At 42.6% G+C, this 8,636-nt stretch overlaps 1 pseudogene; it reads left to right on the top strand.

Annotated features, from left to right (window-relative positions):
- LOC142046891 (uncharacterized) overlaps positions 1-8,172 on the top strand; it is a 19,624-nt pseudogene extending 11,452 nt beyond the window's left edge.
- The last annotated feature ends 464 nt before the right edge of the window (positions 8,173-8,636 follow it).

The following is an 8,636-nucleotide window of genomic DNA, read 5'->3' as shown; positions in this document are numbered from 1 at the left end:
CCATCATTGTCTATTGTAAACACCCTATACACCCCATCCCATCGTATTTCATTGTTAAATTCCCACCACTTCCTTTTTACTTTAATAAAGAAATTAATTGGCACCTCACCTGTGTAGTAATTGCTCCCCAAGATCCCATATACCTGCAGGCAGGGACAGTGCGGGTTAAAGGATTTTTCTTGTCTTGGCCGTTAGACATTCTGCTACCATCGTGTCTCAAAGCAGGTGCACAACAGCAGTGTTAGACACCCAAGCTCACCTTCCAGGCCATGACCAACCTTGGACTAGTGGCTTCCCAGGTGGAAAGTGCAGGAACTGAGGGAGGAGAAAAGGTACAGTCTGTTAAGCAGTTAAACTTGTGCGAGGCCCTGGAAAGAGATGGAGATGCAGGGCAGCTGCTTGTGGGGAGAGGGCAGAAGTGTCTGGCTGGAGGCTTCTGCAGGAGGGAAGAGTGTGTTTGAGGTGTGTGACCACCTCTGCTCAAGGAAACAGAGCTTGAGTATATTCTGCAAATTAACAAATTACATTGAGAAAATCCCCTGACTCTGCATCACTGATACTGCTCCAGATGGAAAACTGGCCTGCAAGGCCCTGCATCATGGTAGTGCTCAGCCAAGGGCAACAACACATTAAGGGGATAGTTCACTTGAAAAGAAAGCACCTCACCCAACTTTTATGTGCCTTGTATTCACACGCAATAATCAAACTCAGGAGTGGGCACTCATCAGCTGAATGGTTCTGAATGTCATCAGAGTTCATCTTCCCCAAAGCTGTACTTCTGTAATCAGTCAGTTCATAATGCTGCAGTGAGGCTGTTTCTAAAGAGAGGTTTAATCTTTGCTTTCAGCAGGACTTGACTTAAATATTCCTTATGAGGGAGCCCAGCCAGGCTCATGCCAAACAAATTCTGTCAGTTTCTGCACTTGTTGTCATTTATATTGCCAGTCAGACAAAGAATGTGATACTGGAGTCTGACATTGTCAGAATCACTGGCTGGCCAGCTGAGGAAGGATCAGATGCAGGGACTGCCTAGTGTGAAAACAGGCACAGACAGAAGCTGGTGCAAAATGTCAGAACTACTCAGCAAAGGAAATGTTCTCAGGCAGGTAGTGACGTTGAGCAGACGAGAGAGACTGTGACCCTTAGGAGCCTATATACCTGCCTTGAGATCACCTGGGTGGGTCCTTGCCTATGTATTTGCTGAACCCTGCTTGAATAGTGTGGGACCTATCACAAGACTTGTAGGTATAAGTAATTGCCTCTGATGATTCATCCCACCCTCTGGCTCAGGATAACTCCTCAGGATTAAGCAGGCTCAGCAGTAACTCAGGGATAACTCACCACAATCATGCATAGGAGTGATTATCATTCAATGGATGATAGGAGGAGTCGCTATCAGTTCTAGTTTTATCTCTGCAGACTCTGGCTAGTCCCCACGTAGGTGTGTTTAACACCTTGGGGCTATTCAGTGTCTAGTGTATAGGGGTGGGCAGTTGGTGGGAAAAGAGGTACTGGGTGCTAGGAGGTGATACTATGGTGGGCTTCTGGAGAAAAGGAAGTTCTGTGACTGCCTCTTGCCAGAAATCCTCATCTCTTTGCCTCTCAGGTGACCTGTATCCAGTTCCCAAATCCTCCCTAAGTCTAGGGACTAGAAGGGGAAAGCGAGCAACATTGAGAGCTAGGGTTGAGAAGAACAGCCATACAGAAGAGCGGGGAAGAGATGAGAGAGCAACTAGCTCTCGCTAATCACATGGCGGGGTCAGCACTTTTAGAACCCAGCTAGGTGGCTAGGGAGCTGGGAAATACCATATTTGATGTCAGGGTGGGAGGCTGGGTTCCCAGTATGAGGTTTGGTGGCTAATTTAGAAAATGCCAGTAAATCAAGTGACCATCAACCATTTTTAATATTTGTATAAATTCTTGAAAAGCTTTGCAGTGAGCCAAGAAGGCCACATCCTGAGCTGGTGTGAATCATTATAGCACCATTGAAGTTAGTAGAGGTCTGACAATTTACAGCAGCTGAGGATCGATTCCAAATGCGCTTTATCCAATGTTGACAAAATACAAATTCCAAGAAAAACATATTGTCACCATTTAGAAAAATGTCAGACTACATCCAGCAGAAACCTACATTAATTGTACCATCTTTGCCAGATCATCCAGTCAGAGCCATGAGTCCAGATCCTCAAATCACCATTGAGCCATCAACTTCATTGACTTAAAGCTGATCAGCAACTTTTTGTGCTTTTATGATGGGAGAGGCAAGTAACTTGCTGGAATTCTGCTCCAGTGTTTCCAAAGGGATATAAGTTATCTTGTTACATCTCCTCATCTCCTGTGTGCCTGTGTGGTATCTCAAACACTGAGATATTGATCCTCCTAGAGGTGGAAAAGAAATGATTTTCAGAAAGCCTTTGACATGATCCCTCACCAAAGGCTCTTAAGCCAATTAAGCTATCCTCGGATAAGAGGGAAGGTCCTCTCATGGATTGGTAACTAGTTAAAAGATAGGAAACAAAGGGTAGGAATAAATGGTCAGTTTTCAGAATGGAGAGAGGTAATAGTGGTATCTCCCAGGGATCTGTACTGGGCCCAGTCCTATTCAACATTTCATAAATGATCTGGGAAAAGAGATAAAGAGTGAGGTGGCAAAATTTGCAGATGATACAAAACTACTCAAGATGGTTAAGTCCCAGGCAGACTCTGAAGAGCTACAAAAGGATCTCTCAAAACTGGGTGACTGGGCAACAAAATGGCAGATGAAATTCAATGTTGATAAATGAAAAGTAAGGCACAATGGAAAACATAATCCCAACTATACATACAAAATGATGGGGTCTAAATTAGCTGTTACCATTCAAGAAAGAGATCTTGGAGTCATTGTGGACAGTTCTCTAAAAAATCTACTCAATGTGCAGCGGCAGTCAAAAAAGCGAACAGAGTGTTGGAAATCATTAAGGGGATAGATAATAAGACAGAAAATATCATATTGCCTCTATATAAATCCATAGTATGCCCACATCTCAAATACTGAGTGCAGATGTGGTCACCCCGTCTCAGAAAAGATATATTGGAATTGGAAAAGGTTCAGAAAAGGACAACAAAAATGATTGGAGGTATGGAATGGCTGCTGTATGAGGAGAGATTATTGAGCCCAGGACTTTTCAGCTTGGAAAAGAGATGACTATGCAGGAATATGATAGAGGTTTATAAAATCATGACTGTGTGGAGAAAGTAAACAAGGAAGTGTTATTTACTCCTTCTCATAACACAAGAACTAGGGGTCACCAAATGAAATTAATAGGCAGCAGGTTTCAACCAAACAAAAGGAAGTATTTTTTCACACAACCAGTCTGTGGAACTCTTTGTCAGAGGATGTTGTGAAGGCCAAGACTATAACAGAGTTAAAAAAAGAACTAGATAAGTTCATAGAGGATAGGTCCATCAATGGCTATTAGCCAGGATTGCAGGGATGGTGTCCTTAGTCTCTGGTTTCAGAGTGGTAGCCGTGTTAGTCTGTATCAGCAAAAACAACGAGGAGTCCTTGTGACACCTTAGAGGCTAACAAATTTATTTGGGCATAAGCTTTCGTGGGCTAGCTAGTCTCTATTTGTCAGAAGCTGGGAATGGGTGAAAGGGGAAGGATCACTTGATGATTATCTGTTCTGTTCATTCCTTCTGGGACACCTGGCATTTGCTACTGTCGGAAGACAGGATACTGGGCTAGATGTTCTTATGTTTAATAAATGACTGATTTGACTCACAGATAACATTGCTTTACTTTCTCAAGTAATCAATACAGAGAGTGACATTTTTAGTACGATAAGGTGAGATTCATGTGCCTCCATATTACTGCTACCTCTGGCTGGGAGTTGTTAAAGTGAGGTAGCAGTTATATATGGAGAATGAAGTGTCTTTTTTTATCTTGGCAGATGTAATCCTAGTCACATAAAAGAATAGCTCGTACATACCAGCTGCTTCCCAGGGTTGCCTGGAGCAGTGAGGACATCTCTCTAGGGAATAATGTGAACAATGGTATTCTGACAACACTTCTTGATGGGCTCCTGGAACCACAAGAAAAAGACCAGAGGATTCAAAGCTGGCCACTTTCCACGTGAATGTCTGCCCCTAAGGATGTACTGATGAGATCTGAACTCTTGTACTACTGTGGGCCAATCAGATTGACCCTCTTATGTGTCTGAAGTACCAAAGTAATTAATCCCAGACACATTTTAAATATAACTTTCTCTATCTGTTTAGAAAGTCAAGTACTTTTTAATTTTTTTCTTCTCTCTCCCTTTTTTTTTTGGGTCAAGGCTCAACAACTGTATTTGATGGAACTGAAAAGTTCTGAGCCTTTGAAACTGAATGGGATCTAAAAATGCATTGGACTGAAGTTTTGAAGTTAAATAAAAACCAACTGACAACTGAAAGCCGAGAAACCATGAACAGCGGGAAGACAAGAAGGGTCAGAATAAAATACAGAAAGCTAAAATGGAAGGAAAACAAAATGAAGGAAAGAGTTCCACAGTCTAATTACATGTTGTGTGAAAAAGTAGTTCCTTTATCAGTTTTGAATTTGCTACCTTTCAACTTTGTTAAATGTCCCCTTGTTCTTGTATTATGAGACAGGGAAAACAGAAGCTCCTGACTTCTTTATATAGTGTTGTAGCCATGTTGGTTCCAGGATATGAGAGAAGACAAGGTAGGAGAGGTAAACATTGTTATTGGATCAACTTCTATTGGTGAAATGGACAAGCTTTTGAGCTTCTCAGAGCTCTTCCTCAGATTTGGAGGCGATAATCAGAGTGTCTAAGCTAAACACAAGTTGGGACAGATTGTTAAGTGTAAGGCCTAGTCTACACTACGCTGTTAAACCGATTTTGACAGCGATTTAACGCTGCACCCGTCCACGCTACACTGCTCTTTATATGGATTAGGGTTAGTGTGGACGCAAATTGACGTTATTGGCCTCATTATTTTACAGTAGCTACCCACAGTGCACCGCTCCAGAAATCGATGGTAGCCTCGGACCATGGACACACACCACCGAATTAATGTGCCGAGTGTGGACGCGCACAATCGACTTTATAATATCTGTTTTATGAAATCGGTTTAAGCTAATTCGAATTTATCCTGTAATGTAAACGTAGCCTAAGGCGTTCACATATGCTATAGGAGACCACTTAAAACGAAGTGGGCAATTAAGTATTAGGTGTGTTTGATATTGTTGTAACCAATGTTTCTGTTTAATATATGTTTTCTAGTGTCCAGCAGACTTATGTATTTAAGTTTCCAGGCTTGTTTTTTGAAGTTGTTTTTTCAGTTTCCTTTGATGACAAAGACTGAGAGGTCAGGTATGGAATTACGGCTTTGTGAAAAGTGTTCACCCGCAGGTCAGAGGGTGATTCTGGCTTTTATTATTTTTATGTGTGAATTCATTTGAGAGTGTAGTGACTGTTGTTAGTGGGGTATTTGATGCACTGGATGAGGTATACAACATGTTGTGATAAGCATGTGTAGGATCCATGAATTTTGAAAGGTATGAAGTTTCTGGAGGAAGCCAGTAGTGTCTTGGAGGAAGCTGGCCCTTTGTGTATTGAGTGGTCTCAAGATGCTTTCCATGATTCCTGATATTCTTTCAGTGAGAGTGCCATTGCCAGTATGATGGGTCTGCCTAGGTTCCCTTGTTGATTTGTCAGAGAATGCCAATTTGTCAAAACTAAAACTGTTCTTGGAAAAAGGTCAGTTTTGAGGAATCTCGTGAAATAATTTAGAAAAATGTTTCAGAGGTGTCCCATTTTGCATTTTCAAATGAAAAACATTTTTTCTTCAGTTTGAAATACTTTTGGGTTTAGAAATTTTAGTTAATTTATATTTTTAAAGGTTAAAATAATTTCAAAGATTAAAATCCAAACAAATATTTCAAAATTATTGAAAAGAAACATTTTGAAATACTTAATCCAAATTTATTCCAGATTGTCAATTCACAAACATTTTTGAAAATTCAACATTTTGTTCCAATTCAGGAGAGGAAAATTTTCTGAAATCTTAAACTCATGGGATTGGAAAATCGTTCTGGTTTGAATGGTGAATGAGAGCAAAGCTTTCATAACCATCAACTCTTAGGGCTTGTCTACACTGCCTTGCAGTTTGGCGTTCATGAATGTGAATAGTGGTGCATGCTGAAGTGCTGTCTGTAACTTCACTGATAGAATGCTGTGGGTGTGAGCTAAAAGCTTCCTAGTTTGCATTAATGTAATCCTCTTCACAGGATCACATTAATGCAACATAGGAACCTTTTCGTTCTTCTTTGAGTAGTGTCTCTTTGGGTGCTCCACAGTAGGTGTGTCTGCATTCCTGCACCTCTGATTGGAGGCTTTAGATAGCTTCAAGAGAAAGTGCATGTGCAGGCTATCTAGTGCTGCTCGGGCAAACCGCCCTCAGTTCCTTCTTAACTGCCCTTGGGCCGAGATGGAGTGATTAGCAGTCTGATTCAAATTCCTGTTTGCTTTGTATTTTGACGGAAAAGCAGAAGCACTGCTGTCAACTCTTTCCCCGCTCTCTTCTTTCCTAGAAAAGAAAAAGAAAATATTTGAAATTTGTAAGCCTTCCCTTTCTCCCTGTCATTGTTGACAAGTTTTTTTTCTCACTCCACCTACTGGTTACCTTCCCCTGTCAAGGGGTATGACCAGCTCCTCCAGGTTCAAATGTACCAGTCAGTGTTGAACAGTCACACTGCATTTCGTGCCTAGGAGAGGCTCACATCACTCAAACGTGTTTCTTGTCAGAAACTCTAGGAAAAGCCAGGAGTTAAAACTTAAACTCCTAGTGATGGAGAGTTCCCTCAGATTGGCCTCAGATGCCAGTCCTGGAACTCCTTGTCAGACTCAGACTTTAAGGTCAGAAGGAACAGGGACCATCATGATCATCTAGGCTGATCTTCTGTACATTGAAGGCTACAGAACCTCACCCACTCCTGAAATAGACTCCTAACCTCTAGCTGAGTTATTGAAGTCCTCAAATCATGGTTCAAAGACCTCAAGTTACAGAGAATCTGCCATTTACACTAGTTTAAAACTTCATGTAACCCATGCTCTATGCTACAGAAGAAGGCGAAACCCTCCCAGGGTCTCGGCCATTCTGACCTGGGAAAAAATTCCTTCCTGACCCCACATATGACGATCAGTAAGACCTTGAGCATGTGGTCACCACAGAGACCATCGACTTCCAAGGAAGGGGAAGCTAGGAGAAAATCCACTGACTCCCCTCAGAAGACTTCTAAGCTCCTGATCTGAATGTTTGTCCAGCCAATGGAGACCCTGGCAAGATCTATTATTTCCACACTGTTGGTATCGATGGCACTGTGGCATGGCACCCATAGATCCCAGTTCCTTGAGTGCAGGCACTGCCACTAAGCCATAAGACCCACAGGGAATTGGCTCAAAACCATTGGGACTGCCAGAAGAGATTACAGACAGAGACTACTGTCTCTACAAAATTGGCACTGATGTGGCACATATCAGTACTGAGTGCCTCCAGAGGGCCCTCCTCTGGCCACCCCTTGCATGACAGACCATCTCTGTGGTGTCACAGGAATTTTGCTTTTCCAGGGACCTGTTGATATCAAGATGACAGAATAACCACTGCTCGGTACCGGTGCTCCAATTCCGACTACTGCCCAATCCCAGGGATCAAACTTGGCTCTGAAACACTCAGTTTTCCTGTCAGTCTCACGATTCTCTCGTGGTGAGGCAGACAGTGAGAAGGATGACAACCTATCCTTAGCCTCACACTATAGCTCACCCATGGAACACTTAAGGGCATCCACAATACACCCACATTCGGAGTTTCAGCATACCTGGTATGGACAGCTATGCCTGCACCACCCATGCCATTTCCTCCGCCATAGTGGTCGTCCTGGGATCTGTGGGCTGCCTACAGGCTTCATCCATCTAGAACCTCCAGTATCTCCTATAGATAAACAGCAAGGCAATCTCCTTTGGTTTCTCTCTCTCCAAAGCTCCAGAACCTCAGCAGCAGACTTTTGAGGAGCAGGAGGTTGCATTAGAAAAGGATGTCACCCCTCCAGCAAATATCTTCTCATCCTCACTAGATGAAGCTGTGATGCCTCACCTGCCATTGACGGCAGATGTTTTCAAACTCTTTTGAGACCTCACTAAGAGTCATTGATGCACTCCAGATCCCTTTCAAAGAGATAAAGGAGTTGCATCATAAATTGCTAGACATCCTACATACGGCCTCCTCATCATGCATCACCCTCCCAGTTAACAAGGCACTTTTGGATCCTGCCAAAGTTATCTGGCAAACCCTGGCCTCCACAATACCTACTTGCAAGAGAGACAATAAAAATATTATGTGCCCCCCAATGAGGCAGACTTTCTTTTTTTGCACCACTCATCAAATTCCATCCTCATAGATACTGTGAATGTTTGTGAAAGACAACATCACATTAAATCTGCTCCTTATGACAAAAACTGGAAGAAGCTTGATCTGTTGGGGATGAAAGCATACTCCTCTGCAACTTTACAATTTAGGATTGCAAACTACCAGGCCTTAATAGTAAAGTAAGACCATCTGAATTTGCCTTCGGCCAGGACCACTACCAGTACAGG

This window comes from Chelonoidis abingdonii, chromosome 1 (genome assembly GCF_003597395.2).
Source record: "Chelonoidis abingdonii isolate Lonesome George chromosome 1, CheloAbing_2.0, whole genome shotgun sequence".
NCBI classification, from domain to species: Eukaryota; Metazoa; Chordata; order Testudines; family Testudinidae; genus Chelonoidis; species Chelonoidis abingdonii.
This window is presented reverse-complemented; position numbering and strand designations above follow the sequence as displayed.